Genomic DNA, 15,929 nt, shown 5'->3' on the forward strand with positions numbered 1-15,929 from the left:
TATGTATGGACTCATTATCACTTTGGTCCGATATTCTTTTGGTGTTTAAACAATTTAAGCAAAGCTATATACACGAAAGTTGGTTTACCGACGAATTGGTGAAGTCCTTTACGTAGAAGCTTTACCCCGATTGTCATATATCACCAACTGGGGCCGAGGTGGCCCAGGTGGTTAGCCAGGGTATAGTTAGAAACAGTACACAATGTTGGTCTTCACAGATTTCGCGAAGGCATTTTGCGTTCAGAGAAGCCTAACTGTTCCAACGGTAAAAATGTATTGAGAAATGACGCCAATGTAACTACGGTATTTCAACCAAAGTTTAGTCTCTCGAAATGCACTTTCAGAAAACTACAAAGGCCTTAATGAGGACAGATTTTCTTAGAAATTAATTAAACTTAATAAAACGAACTAAGGTGACAATACAAGGTGGGTGAATCAGAATCAAGCAAAATGTGTTCTTTGAAGAAGAAAAAATTGAAGTGAAATACAGTAATAACACTAACTGGTTATACATACACTTCCTTTTTTTGGTTATGGTGGTTATTTTGCAATTTCAGTTGTTCAAAGATACTTCACTGAAGTTAAATATAATGTGACTCTCTCGACATTATGATTAAATATGTTACTTTTTAAATTAATTTTTACTGCAAGATATCTTTAAAAAATGTCAGGAAGAATTAAGAAAGTGAAACACCAATCAAATAAATAAATAAATACTCCACATGCTATAGTCATGTTATATATTGTAACTGTCGGTCTGTGGACTAGCTGTGATAATTGTTCGAACTGCTTCCAATATGTTTTCTTACGCCATAGGGAGCTGTCAGTTACAGGTTGGATCCATGGAACTCTCAAGCTGCTTTAATGTTTTCTTTTTCCAAAATTTTTTTCAAGCTTTCGAAAAAGCAATTTCGGATCCAGCTGTTGAATGTATAAAAAGTACTAAAACTTATAAACTGCAAAAAACTGAGTAAATAATGATTATAGATTAGACACTTGACAAAAAAGCTACGTCACGCCATATCACGTGAAAAGATTAAGCCGGAAGTTCGTTTTAACAAGCTGAAAACAAATCTGAGTTTCAAAGTCAAAGTCCTAAGATAGTTTTGCAATATTCAGATGTTTAGGTTTTCATTATAAGTTCAGTGGTGTTACAACTCCAGGATTGAAGCCATAAGATGATATATATCCGTGTCACTTGGAAAAATAATTTTACTCCTAACAATGTATACCACTAGAAACTCAGTACCTTTCAGCAGAAAACTGGTACGTGTGAGTACAGAGTGCGAGAGATGTGTACTTATGATTATAATGTGAAAGGGACAGAATTTCGATTGCTTTCTCGGTCAGTGTTTGCCCACTGTGCTTTCTGGGGTAACTCTATTCCGCGGGTGTTGTTCGCGCAGCACGCTGGCAGTTGTACGCCTCTCACCGCACCAAGCGCACGGCCGACGGGGCCCAGTTATAAATAGACATCCCGGCCTTCTTTTGCCTCTTTAAGCCGTGACACTTCTTCAGTGGAGCCGTGCACTTAACACAACTTGAGACGATGTAGAAATGGACTGGACATGTGTGCCGTTTAAACTCGTTTACATATGGTGCTGATGATTATAAAAATTATTACGGAGAAGGCGAGATGGAATGTAAGGGAAACTTTATATAACAAGTATGTCGATCATAGGCGCGGTGTAATTCGGATCAGTTTTTGAGGGCTTGGCTCTGGGAGGCTTGGCATGCCTGCTGATTTCATCTAACTGGACTAACTCCGTGGTACCAAACATGTCAAGAAAAAAAAGAATGTATTCAGTAATATGAGAAAGATGAAGAAATATGTGCTTTAGAGAGGAGCAGAAACTTACGAAGAACAAACTTGCAGGATCTGTAAGGATAGTGTGGGTAAGCCAGTGTTGAGCTGGGCCTGAACACATCGTGCATGGCTTTAGCCTAGCCTTCTCATCCCCGAACAATGAACGCTAGTAAAGTCCGGAATTTCCCTTGTTTGTGCTTCCTCTTTGCCTTGATTAGCTCTGTCAACTGTACTACCAGGTGTTCCAGGAAGAACCATGCCCGGGAGACAGGCCCTGTGCCCGTAACGGCTTCTGCCCTAACCCTGCCGGTCAGTTCTGTGAGGTGACAGGGGCAGAAGAGGCGGGTGATTGCGATGAGGAACTCGGGTTCGTCTGTGTGGAGACCTCTCCTGGCGAAGAAGGGGGGATCTGCAAGGGTAAGCATTAATATGCCTTAATTAACTTTCTTCTGAATCGCTCTGTTAAAGAAACTTGGTGACTTTACGGAGATTAAATCTTTTTCAGCTGTCTCCCGATCTGAAAACAAGATCAACATTCAGAGCGAGACTTTAATATTAAGGCATATTTTTGAGATGGCAATCATGCACTGACACCAACTCCCATAAAAAAACTAATATATACATGAAAATAGGGGTGATTTACCACAATAAAGAAGCTTGCAGCCATCAGACGAGTTTCAGTTATTATAGCGCACCTAAGCGTCAAGTCAGATGTTCATTGCTCACCCGTTCACCATAAACGGATGTGTTCCAAATTGATAGTCCCAAGACCAATTCCAAAACAACAATAGCACCTATAAGGCAATATGTAAGAAATAATATATAAATAGTAAATAAAGTTGGTAACGTGTTAGAGAGTATTCATCACTTTTCTGCGATATAGAAAGGCCGTCCACATATTCCAGGCATGACATTGCATGATTCTATTCACAATTCATGTTACTGTGGTATATAGTCCGTGAATAGTTTGGCTAGGTCGAATACGAACATAGCTATCTCGGTTACTCTTTGATTGCATCTGCTCATAACAGCACCATGTTGATATAAACCCGGGCCCAGTCCACGAAGACGTTTCTGGCTTAACTCAAAAATTAAATCGTTGACAGAATGCTTGGTTTTGGGTTATGGAAGTGGAGATCTTGACACAAAATATTAACACTGATTAGCTGGTAATATTCACAGGGCTCAATGATCATATTTCAAATTTTGGCTTAAGTCAAAACTGGATTTGTGGATCGTTTAACGATGCTCGAAAATACTCTTCATGCAGAGAACAAAATAAACGAATAAAGATAATTTGAGCTTGAATTACAACTGTTGGCATAAGTAGATTTTAGCATTGATGCTTTACTACTCCACCAAGCGTTGGGAGGAATTTGACCCAGCAATGACTGTCCCGTATATTGTCGACTAAGAATCGGTAATTTGGAATCTCAGAATTGAAATCATTCGTTTTGGGACGTGAGAGAATAGCATGTTTTGATCATTGAAGATTGAAATAAGATGTACCTTTTGAACCGTTTGCTGTTTCCTTTATTTCTTGTACCTGGTGCGCTGTGATTTCATGCGAACGTATCTTCATGCTAGGTTTTGTGTTGTGAATATGGAAAACATCAAATGTAAATATCCGTGGATTAATATTCTCCCGTTGCAGGTCTTGTGTGTAATCGTACTCAAGTTAAAATGTCGGCCGTAAGTAGAGTTGGTACCCATTCAGATTTGCCATTTATAATGGCACATTTTGTACACATTGGGATGTACCAAAATAGTATCAGCTTTTTACCCAATGGGTATGATAAATGGGACACATATTTTGTCCCCAATTTTATCTGCCAAAATAGAGGCACATTTTGTACCCATGCAAAAAGAACTGACAAACGACGCGTTGCACCCAATGAGATCCGATAAAAGAGAGGCACATCTTGTACCCAACTGGTAGTGTTAAAAAGACGTATAGCTTGTACACATATACACTGAAACAATAGATCGTGTACTTCTATTCAGTTCAACTGAAGAATGCGTTGCGACTTCTGATATCAAATGTACCTGGACATATAATGTAGTGAACAACAAAACAATTATTGAGAATATCGCACAATTGTAAGACCCAGCGTGCGAGACCTATTGTTACATGCGCGTGAACCAAATGCAAATAAATCACCGAAATCACCCACGTTATAATCTTCAGGGCATATATACCAGTTCAACTGCTGCCAGTCATACAGAAACACGGAAATTCGGCATTATCATGTAAATGACAATACAGTGAAACATGTCACTGAAATAGATCCGATGCATCCCCCACTTCTCGTGTGTTGAGGGAAACAATCACAGATCCGGATATAGCGGGACGGATGCGATTATTCGGCCAGGCTTGACTCTTTACCACGCTGTATATCCTTACGCTTCGGCTGATTCACTTTCCTACTCTACTTTGTCGAGATGACTCAAGGTCAAACTACGCTTATATTTTTCAACAAACCATAGCCATAAACCACGGGTTTTTAAATCTGGTTTATGGTCTCATTTCCGATGTATTATCATGTGAATATATAGGAATGCCACCAGAAATACCCGGATAGATGCTGTCAGGCTGATATCACGCCAGACCACATCCAACAACCCAAAGCACTTTTTAAAAAACGCCATTGGTTGTTCAATGTTTTTTTTTTCAGTTCTTTAATTTTTGGCTTGCCTTGAATTTCACATTATTATTTTAGCCTGCTCTTACTGCAGGCTTGGCGAGATTGCTGACTTCTTTATAGTGCTGCCTCACGTGAACACAAAGATCCGTACACTCCACATATCCATGCCAAGCACTCACTGTAATAAAAGGCTTACAGCATAGAGAGTTGAAACAGACTGAGAGCAGCGTCGCCAGTGTGAAAACTGGCAAATGGTCACACGTATTACCGGTGAAATGCAGCCTCTTGTCAGTTTACCTCAGTTAGAGTCATAGCATGGTAACAATTGATCAACCAATAGTTTGTATATCTCCTGAAGCCGAAGGCCAAAGCCAGACTTTTACCTTATAACGGGTGAAACACGGCTTCTTGTCAGTTTACCTCAGTTAGGTGCCCTCTAGCACCATGGCTTAAGCAAAATTAGGTAAACAAAAGTGCAGTGATGTTACCGGTGCTTGCACGAATGCTGTAACGTCTTATTTATTAAACGGATGCCATCATGTCTTATTTATAAGACGGATTCTATAACCTCCGTGTCTCGTTTACGGCGGATTGCGATTTTCCGACACACTTCGGCAAATTTGTATGCAGTAAACCCTGTCAGTAGTTCTTGCGAATCTTCGCTAAACTTGATGAGTCTGAAGATAGAGCCAACGATCTCGAGGCGGCCGGGGTACATAAATTCTGATCAATCTTAATCGGTTGGGCTTTGTCGTACGAGCTGCAAGTAGCGTCGCAGACTACCTTCATGTGCATTTTTGTCTCAGGGTGCCTTTGAAGTGTATACAAACCACGTGACTACGTGCTGATATTTTAACATCCTGCAAGAATCGTTGGATCAGTTTAGTCATACTGCAAAGCAGTTTTGAGGTTTCCATCGGGATGAATCGGTGGCAATTGAAACCCAGTGTGATGTGCGTGGGGAGTAAGTCACGCACCAACTTCTGACTACAGTACTCGACCATCCAATGTAACAATGTAACAATATTCATGCATGGGTAGAGCTATATGGCAGCTTTCTTTGACGGTATCTCTTTTATGAGATGGTCGCTGTGAGTTCAAGTCCAGCTCATGCTGGCTTCCTCTCCGGCCGCAGGTGGGAAGGTCTCTCAGCAACCTGGTCGTGGGTTTCCACAGGACTCTACCTGGTTTCCTCCCACCATAGTGCTGGCCGTCGTCGTATAAGTAAAATATTCTTGAGTACGGCGTCAAAACACCAGTCAAATACACAAATAAATAAATATTTTATAAGAGATACCTGGATGTGGAATCTAGGGACTGGGATCATTACGTAAATACGAGAAGATTTTTCCATACAACTCCGAACTTAACTGTCAGGTTGGGAAATCACTGGTTTGATACCTTTAAATTTTTACACTCAGGTTTCCTCCTTCTATAAAACTGACCCACGTCGTATAAGGGAAATTCTTTAGTATGTGATTAAACAAGTCATATAAATAATATAATATATGCCTTTTTGCAGTAGACCTTATTTCTTTATGAACATTCAACTTAAGGACTATTTTATCAACCTTAAGTTTAAGCGACAAACTCTAGGCAGACAGATCACAGCTAACACTGAGGAAGGTGAAGCACCTTTGGTGATCTCCACATATAAAGCGTTCAACGTGATCACTTGATCAGGTTGTGGCAGACTTGGTTGTGCGCTTATGTATGCTCATATGACCCACATTCTGTTATTTCACTATAGGACAGTATTGTAAGAAAAACTAGTTTGGGGTTACGTGTGCTGTACAGCTGATCTATGTAACAATCGTTCATTTTATAATAATAATCACCATCAGTTACGCATGTGCGTTCTCTCATCTGCGTGCGCCTCCAAACTCTGACATTTCTAACATGGGACTGTGCTCCTGAGATACAGGCTCGTATTGACTAAGAAGCTAACTTCAAGCATCATTTGACCCAATAACGCCTTTAATATTGAGTCTGTAATAATAGATGATGAAGCTTACAATAATAGCTTTAGCGATGAAGCAAGCATGCATACGGACACTCCTAGTCATGCTTTGCTTTAATGATTGATATAACTATTAATTACTCAAGAATTTTTCATTCCTGCGATCGTGATCAGTGTTGTGTGTGGAAGAAAATACCGGGATACCGGGATAGGCTACACCAGCGACCTTTGGCAATTTACTGGCACATTTTTCTCACTTGTAACGTAAAGACTTTTAGGATATACGTGACACGTATACTGGTGGAAGACAAGAAATCTTCAACGAAGATGAGAAAATTGGACAAATTGACCCAACAAGCGCCGTCGACCGCTTTTGGCCAAGAAAAATCCACAGATAGATAGCGTGGATAAACTATAATTTCGTCTACCCATGGCCCGGATTGAACCAACACTACTGGTGTGTCGTGATTGGTGTTGAACATCTTACCAATGAGCCAAGTCCTTTTCTTCTTGTTGTCATGAGACATATTGTTCATGACACTAAGCATAATGCCCTGAGGTCTATTCAGTTTAACCAAATAAATTCATTCAATAAAACGAGAAAATTCATTAAGCCCTAGTTGGATGGGCAGGAAAGTGTGTTGTCTTCTGCAACACGCCCGTTTCACGTTTCGGCGTATAGAAAGTTCCAGCTGCATGCTGTATTGGCGCGTTTCGCGCTGGCTCGCAAATAGAGGCTGAAAGAGTGGTGTTGACACGATAAAGATGAGAAAGAGTAAGGGCAGCGCGTGTCATTCACCTCAACACCGCGGATAATCAATAGTAACTCTAGTAAGTGAAAGATAACATAGGACATCAACGCGCGGTGTGTAGCCGGTGGCGGTCTCGGCCTAACTCGAGATGGTTAGGTCATTCCGTGGCACGCTACTGAACGAGAGTTCTCTTACACAAGAACAGGATTATGGCCGGCTGGGATAATGAAGCCTTGTTCCCCAACAGTTGGTAAGATTCATGTTTAGCTTGTGGCGTCACATTGCCATTAAATCCGTACCTGTCACCGACAGTCAGCCAATACAGCACTGAAATCTGCACCCTATGAATAGGTGTCAGTGGGAGGCTTTGTCACCATGGGCGTGGACAAACGGACCAGGGCCCAGATAACGGTACATATGGGATAGGATTCAATCGGCTTAACACCAAGGGACGTCTTCCAACGCGCCATATCAAATTTCACCGAGGCACGTTTCTGTATTTAATTTTCTTGCAAAAAATTCTCAGCTGCATATACAATCTGATGTCTGCGTGATTACTATGATGTGCAAATATAGTAAGTACAAATATAGCACGAGTATATTATAGCATGGAAATGAAGAACCTACAAATCCATCGGCTGCTTTGTTATAGTTTCAAAATTTGATCATTTTTATTATTTCATTTAAATGGCTTATAAAATTTAGAAATTCTGAATGTCATATTTGGCTATATAGCATAAAGCTATAGTTTGACAGATGTTCTCTATATAAAGTGCGTCTGATTTATTTTTTATAAAAAAAAATAGATAAAACAGATGTTCTATTCAATCGATCGTCACGAAAGCCTATAAACAATAATTAAGGCATGTATGCAGATGACAAGGGTGTCGTCCTAATACGCTTGAAGTTTAACAATGAAATGGCATTAAACTATGACCATGGGTCAAACGTGTATATATTGAGATTAAAGCCCGGAATTCACTTTTATTAGTTTTGACCCAGTTCCTTTCATATATAAGACTTTGTATAAGATGGTAACATTAACGCTCGAGACTGATTAATCTTTCATTATAAGACTAGACTATAGCGACTAAAACTTAAGGGGCGACGACATTGTGAGAGGTTGCAAATTGCTCAACGTAAGCGATAAAATTCTGCCCTATGTCAGTTTACCTCAGTTAGGTTTTTTTTATGATTGTTTAAGTGCTTAAATAGTAACAAATTCGTACAGTGGTCACCTCTCTGGAATTACTGTGTTGCCGCCACATTTATCAAACGCATACAACATGAGAAAAACGGTCCTCAAAGGATAAACATTGGAAAGATCGGCATGTGATATGATAGTACCGGTTACCATCTACAGGCCGTTGACTATTTCTCTTTATTAATGATAATTAGATGATTCCATTTAGTGATAAGATGGAAAATTACCGGAAAGCTTGCGTTCCCTGCAAACAATAAACACTGTACCACAATACATTGTTTCGAGCCCAGTTCAAGGAAGTGTTTGAAATTATTTTATCAGAAATACATATGATTGGCTCAGAGAAGCTAAAAATACTAACGAATAATCATATACTTGCACATACCGAAACTGCCAATAAATGGAATCTGCTGATAAACGTTTGAACTTTGAAACAGTTCCCGATGCACTCTGTGCTGGTATCTGTATAACTTGTTTGGGCACAATGAGGTACATTGATTTGTACAATGTATTTATTTGTTTGATTTGTGCTTTACGCCGTACTCAAGAATATTTCACTTATACGACGGCGGCCAGCATTATGGTGGGGGGAGACCAGGCAGAGCCCGGGGGAAACCCACGACCATCCGCAGGTTGTTGGCAGACCTTCCCACATATGGTCGGAGAGGAAGCCAGCATGAGCTGGACTGGAACTCAGAGCGACCGCATTGGTGAGAGACTCCTGGGTCATTACTTTGCGCTAGCGCGCTAATCAACTGAGCCACGGAAGCCCATGACTTGTACAAGTACTGTGCACTAGTTCAGTGTATCTGACGCGAAGGCGTTGCTTAGAAAATGATCAGACCTTATTTCCCACGATGTTGGTCATTTGTGGAGTGTTATTTGTTCTCTTAAAATATAACTTCTATCGAGTTTGCTGCTAGCTTGACCGATCCTGAAGCAGCTACGTGTTTTTATCCTTATATTCGACCATCTGCACTGTTTCCAAAATTGATATAGGGTAATTTAAGTAACAAAGTTACTTAGATTAGGCCTTACTGATTGGCTTGGCCTCAAACAGGGGACTAAATGATGGCAGCGTGTAAACACGCTTTTAGTTTTTTATTTTATAATATATCAGGTCTTAGAAATTTCCAGAGTTTCAGTGTCGCAGAGAGCATTTCGGCGGGGCGATGAATACACGAAAAACTGACCACATGAAAGAACGGTATAGGGAGTTTCCTTAGGGCAAGGATGTCCGATTGTGTCACAGACTGTATGGGGTTGTATCCTACTCGGTAAGGACAAAAGCGAAATGAACTTCTTGAAACCTAAACAATTGAATGGGGTAGAGATATTCTCCAAATATTGACTTGCCTCGCTTAAGAGACAGTGTGTCACGCAATTATAAAGATTAGCACCGAATTCAGGAGAGCCCTGGCAACCCGTTAAAAAAGATGCTAGGTTTGATACAGATAATACCTTTCTGTCACCTCCGGCGGAGAAAGGTCGGATCCGAACAAACTGAGAGCTTATGTTTGATTAAAGCCTGTGCGTCAGCAGACGAAAAAACGTGCTTCCTCGTCATTCGGCCAGTCTTGAGATTCAGGCAGGCACAACGCGCCATCGTTTTCTCGCGAGATTTTCTAGGTCACTACGTGAGCTGGACAGCCCTTGGGTTTCGATACAGGCTTGAGACATTTAGCAAACTGGGTTTCGCATAAAACGATGCCAAGATTAATCTGTCACAATATTTGGTTTTCTTAATATGTAGGAATAAAGTGAGATAGATCATTCTTATGTATGTTCAAATGTTTTCATCATTTAAGGTTTTCATCATTTAGAGTGTCTTATATATGTTCAAATGTTCATCGTTTAGATGAACTTAATCAAATTGAGAATCCATTGGCATGTTTTCTGTGGAATGAAACTATTCTTTTGCTTGCTCTGTAAGAAAAAGATTCTAATCACTTGTTGTTTTAAGAAATTGCGAGTAATTGTTTTAAAGTACATCACCCAGCATACGAATATCAGAGAATGGAAATTTAAAACATTTAATCCCAGTGATTATACGAATGGTTGCAGCGAGCAAGTTGCTATATGTTTTCGTTCAGTGTTGAATCATGGTGTGTTGTCTGGCTTTTCATTATTAGGTTAATGACTATCGTATCTGCTGTTTCCAAGTTGCCCTCTTAGTTCACATGTTATTGGCTTTTCAGTTTAGGTAGTCAATGTGCTAGTCCAGAAAAGTATTCACGGAACATTTCAGCCAAGTGTGGATGTTTTACCTGCATTCTAGATTTCTACATTGTGAGGATCGTTTTGAATGCACAAAAGCTAACTTATCTCAATGGACACATGTGTGCCAGGCCAAGTTCCAATCTAAACAACAGGGCGCCTACAAGGACCATACCAAATAAACTTTCCGATATAAACCATTGCCCACCTTAAATATGAAGGACTGGGCACCATCAAGTACCATATCCCAAAAAAACTTGACAACATAAACAACCGCTTCTCGCCATATTCCTGATTAATTTATCCTCGTGAAACAGCGTCCGATGAAGGCAGAGGCCCTGTAACAAACTTTGTATCAATGTTTGAAAAATCAGGAAAATGAGAAGGTCAAGATGGATTCGCCACATTTACTTGAATGCACCATGCTTATATATATATATGTATATACCGGGCAAAAGAAACGTATAACCTTGTTCAGCACCACAAGAAAGATTTTTTTTTTTTTTTTTTTTTGATTGGTGTTTTACGCCGTACTCAAGAATATTTCACTTATACGACGGCGGCCAGCATTATGGTGGGTGGAAACCGGGCAGAACCCGGGGGAAACCCACGACCATCCGCAGGTTTCTGGCAGACCTTCCCACTTACGGTCGGAGAGGTAGCCAGCATGAGCTGGACTTGAACTCAGAGCGACCGCATTGGTGAGAGGCTCCTGGGTCATTACGCTGCGCTAGCGCGCTAACCGACTGAGCCACGGAGGCCCCCCACAAGAAAGAGAAAGAAAGACAGACAGTATCAACATGATAAGCATTATATTGCAATAAACCATTTTCCAAGTTCTGTTCAAAAATTCAAAGCCATATGGATATTACACTTGCTGTCAGGCCGAGTAAATAAGGCATGGGGTAAATCTGAAAAATTACACAAGTGCAAGTAAAGGGACTCCCTTAAAAAGGTGTACCTAATGTCCTATCATGTCATAAGACAGATCGTTAGTAGCGTGTGTGAGCAACCATTGCATCAGTTAAAGCCAAAATACGTCTCCTCATGTAAGTCGTCAAACGCCGGATGACGTCATCAGGAATTCTGTCCCACTCCTCAAATAAAGCCTGTTCGAGCTGTTGCCTGTTTTGTGGGGGAGGGACGCGTTGTGTCAGACGTCGATCAAGATGATCCCACAGATGCTCTAAGGGATTCATGTCTGGCGATCGTGCTGGCCAAGGCAGTACGTTGACATCAACGGTGTCCAGATAATTTAGTACAACTCTGGCGGTATGAGGTCGTGCATTGTCCTGCTGCAAAAGGATACCCCTTTGCTGTTGATGCACGAATGGCACCACAACAGGTTCCAATATTTCATCTCGGTATCTTTGGCCAGTCAGATTTCCCTGGATGATGATCGTTCTCACCTGTCCACAAATTCCGCACCATACAATCACCCCACCAGCACCAAAAGGGTGGACATTCTGAATGCAGTTTTGTGCCAATCGCTTTCCCCTGCGCCGATACACACGAATTCGACCATCATTTCTGAAGAGGTTATATCGGCTTTCATCAGTGAACAGCACCCTTTCCCAGTCTCGTCGCTGCCATCGACGTACAACTCTTGCCCAACGCAGCCGGTTTTGACGGTGTAGAGGAGTCAATGCCATTCCACGGAAGGGGCGATAGGCTCTGATACCACTCACGCGGAGTCGTCGTAAGACTGTGCGTCTGCTGATGGGGTGTCCCAGTGCCGTTTCCGCTGTTTCCGCCGTTGACGTCGCCGTCACAAACGGGTTACGCAGGTGGATTGTGCGGATGTACCGGTCTTCGCCAGGCGTTGTAACACTTGGCCTGCCCGATCTTGGACGATCTTGTGTCCTGCCTGTTAGGCGGTAACGACCCAACAGTCTGCTGATGGTGGCTTGACTGCAATTGAATGTTCTGGCAACGTGGTGTTGGCCGGCCCCCATGTCGGCCATACCAGTGGCTCTATCACGTTCTGCTTGTGTGAGTCTCGGCATCTCTTAGATGTTTTTTATGGTATTGCACCCTTACCATGTGCTACATCGGTATTTATATGGCGGTCATTATCGAGAATTTTCAACAGGGCCCGAAACTCTGTTTGTCCCATTTTTCATGATGTCTTACACCAATTTCAATGAATCTCGTTAAAAAGTGACGTGTACACAGAGTTGTTATGTGCAAACGTATTCACACAACGTTCAAACGTATTCAACTTATTTTTCCATAGAAAAAACTGCATTTAAAAGTGATACGTTTCTTTTGCCCGGTAGTTTATATATATATATATATATATATATATATATATATATATATATATATATATATATATATATATATATATATATATATATTTACACTAAGTGGATTAAGTAGATTGTGGTAATAAAGAAGATGAAATGTAATGATGAAAATATCTTGGCTTCCTAAAACTTTTGCTGACAGTTGCCCCGCTTCATGGGGTGCACTGTACAAATAGTGACGGCATCCTGACTAGAAGGCATGGGTTCAGTACTATACGAGCTGAACTACACGAGAAAAAACATACGAGAATTGAGTTTAACCAGAACAGTGACAATTGGTATCTGGTTTCTTATAACCGGAAAAATGACAACGTGCATGGCAGTCAGCTTCACTCAATACTTTATGCGTAACTGTTGTTGACGATGGTTAAATTAAGCAGCTCAGAGCAGAGCTCATAACATCATCATTTTGTAAGAGGATGCATTGGTTTTGTTACCCATGTGGCTAAGATGAGTGTGTTTTGGGTTGGGGGAGGAATGAGGCATGGGTTCATTCCCAGTTTCGGACATGGATTTTTAGATTACCCTCTCCCTGCTGTTTTCGGGGCTTGGCGTAAATAAGCTCTCGACACTGTCCTTAGTGCCGTCTGAGTGATCTTGTGTGAAGTTCGTGGGAGATCACGTGATTTTTCGTCAGTGTGAAGTACACACTGCGCTCGTTCGGTGGGTTGATAAAGGACCAGTCAAATAAATAACTCGTTCTGTGGTGAAAATCTACACGTTGCATGGGAATTAGTTACTTGCCCACGGCCATTGGTTTGTTCCCCATGTGCACTTCTGTTTCTTGCACTCGAAAACCCTCCACCATGCATTGTACCAATACACTGTTCTTCACTAAAACTTCAAATATCAAAACGTAAATAAATCAATCAGTCAAATTCCTAAACACTAAAACGAAACGAGATAAAAAAAACATATTTCATTTCGGGCAAGTGTTTTAACAGTCACTTTTGCAGAAGTATATGAACCAGACACAAGCTAAATTCTTCCATCCTCCCAATAATTATTATCAGCCGAAATCTGCCATCAGCCTAAAATATATCATCAACCTAATATACATCATCAGCCTAAAAATATATTATTGGCCTAAAACATATCATCAGCTTGAAATGTATCACCAGCCTATGATATATCACCAGTGAAATCTATCAAAAAGAAGGTGTGCCAGCCGCGCTCTCCCACATTAATGCTGTCCGCTATCGTATAAGTGAAATATTCTTGTGTACGGATTAAAATACCAATCAAATAAATAAATAATTTCTGTTTATCGTGTCAGGTTCCTTCGGGCTTACGGCAGGGGAAGTGACATACACCAGTATTCATATAACATGGACAGACTTCGCGCCCAGGAACTATGAGTACGAGTACATTGTCTTCTGGACAAAATACTTCCAGGGGAACCTCACGGAATGGGAGGATGAACAGGTCTGTGTATAATGTATGTCATCTAAAACAATGGGGAAAACTACAACAGATGTGTGAATATTGTGTTATTTAAAACAATGGGGAAAGCTATAACAGATCTGTGCATATTGTGTGTCATCTAAAACAATGGGGAAAGCCATAACAGATCTGTGCATATTGTGTGTCATCTAAAACAAAGGGGAAAGCTATAACAGATCTGTGAATATTGTGTGTCATCTAAAACAATGGGGAAAGCTATAACAGATCTGTGAATATTGTGTGTCATCTAAAACAATGGGGAAAGCTATAACAGATATGTGAATATTGTGTGTCTTCTAAAACAATGGGGAAAGCCATAACAGATCTGTGAATATTGTGTGTCATCTAAAACAATGGGGAAAGCTATAACAGATCTGTGAATATTGTGTGTCATCTAAAACAATGGGGAAAGCTATAACAGATCTGTGAATATTGTGTGTCATCTAAAACAATGGGGAAAGCTATAACAGATCTGTGAATATTGTGTGTCATCTAAAACAATGGGGAAAGCGATAACAGATATGTGAATATTGTGTGTCATCTAAAACAATGGGGAAAGCTATAACAGATGTGTGAATATTGTGTGTCATCTAAAACAATGGGGAAAGCGATAACAGATATGTGAATATTGTGTGTCATCTAAAACAATGGGGAAAGCGATAACAGATCTGTGAATATTGTGTGTCATCTAAAACAATGGGGAAAGCTATAACAGATCTGTGAATATTGTGTGTCATCTAAAACAATGGGGAAAGCTATAACAGATCTGTGATTATTGTGTGTCATCTAAAACAATGGGGAAAGCTATAACAGATGTGTGAATATTGTGTGTCATCTAAAACAATGGGGAAAGCGATAACAGGTCTGTGAATATTGTGTGTCATCTAAAACAATGGGGAAAGCTATAACAGATGTGTGAATATTGTGTGTCATCTAAAACAATGGGGAAAGCGATAACAGATATGTAAATATTGTGTGTCATCTAAAACAATGGGGAAAGCGATAACAGATCTGTGAATATTGTGTGTTATTTTAAACATTGAGGGAAACTAATAGAGGTTTCTAGATATTGCATGTCGCCTTAAACTTTGAGAAAATAACGATATAGATGTGTACATTAGATGCTATATTATCTTCCTAGGATACAGTGCCTTATTATAAATCCGTTCATTTGTTATGGGAAACTAGGGCCATATTTCTGATTGTTAACTCGAATTTGTTTTGTGTCTTGAAAGTCGTGTTACAGGACACACATATGGACTGTATGCCTTATATACAACGTTCTTGTTTTGTTTTCATTTCCTCTAATGAGATGATGAATTTTCACTCTGTAACAAGTTTTTGCCGCCATATCTCAAAATGAGCACCATTACAAGAACTCCAGACTCCGTTAGAAAAGAAAATGTGGTATTTCCATTGAATGACTTGTGATGTGTTTGTTGGAGGGTAGGTTGGCCAAGTGCCATCGGCCACGCTTGACAAGCTGGAGCAGAACACCCTGTACTTTATCAGAGTGGGCACATGGGACAACCAGAAGTAAAACCGCTTCAAAAACCTCTCCGAGGTTATCATGGTCACAACAATGGGTAAGC

At 40.5% G+C, this 15,929-nt stretch overlaps 1 long non-coding RNA gene across 1 annotated transcript; it reads left to right on the forward strand.

Annotated features, from left to right (window-relative positions):
- The first annotated feature begins 1,473 nt into the window (after positions 1 to 1,473).
- LOC135468307 (uncharacterized) lies at positions 1,474 to 15,924 on the forward strand. Its single transcript, XR_010444217.1, has 3 exons — positions 1,474 to 2,224; positions 14,171 to 14,319; positions 15,788 to 15,924. It is a non-coding gene; the product is annotated as an uncharacterized LOC135468307 (long non-coding RNA).
- The last annotated feature ends 5 nt before the right edge of the window (positions 15,925 to 15,929 follow it).

This window comes from Liolophura sinensis, chromosome 6, assembly GCF_032854445.1.
Source record: "Liolophura sinensis isolate JHLJ2023 chromosome 6, CUHK_Ljap_v2, whole genome shotgun sequence".
NCBI classification, from domain to species: domain Eukaryota; kingdom Metazoa; phylum Mollusca; class Polyplacophora; order Chitonida; family Chitonidae; genus Liolophura; species Liolophura sinensis.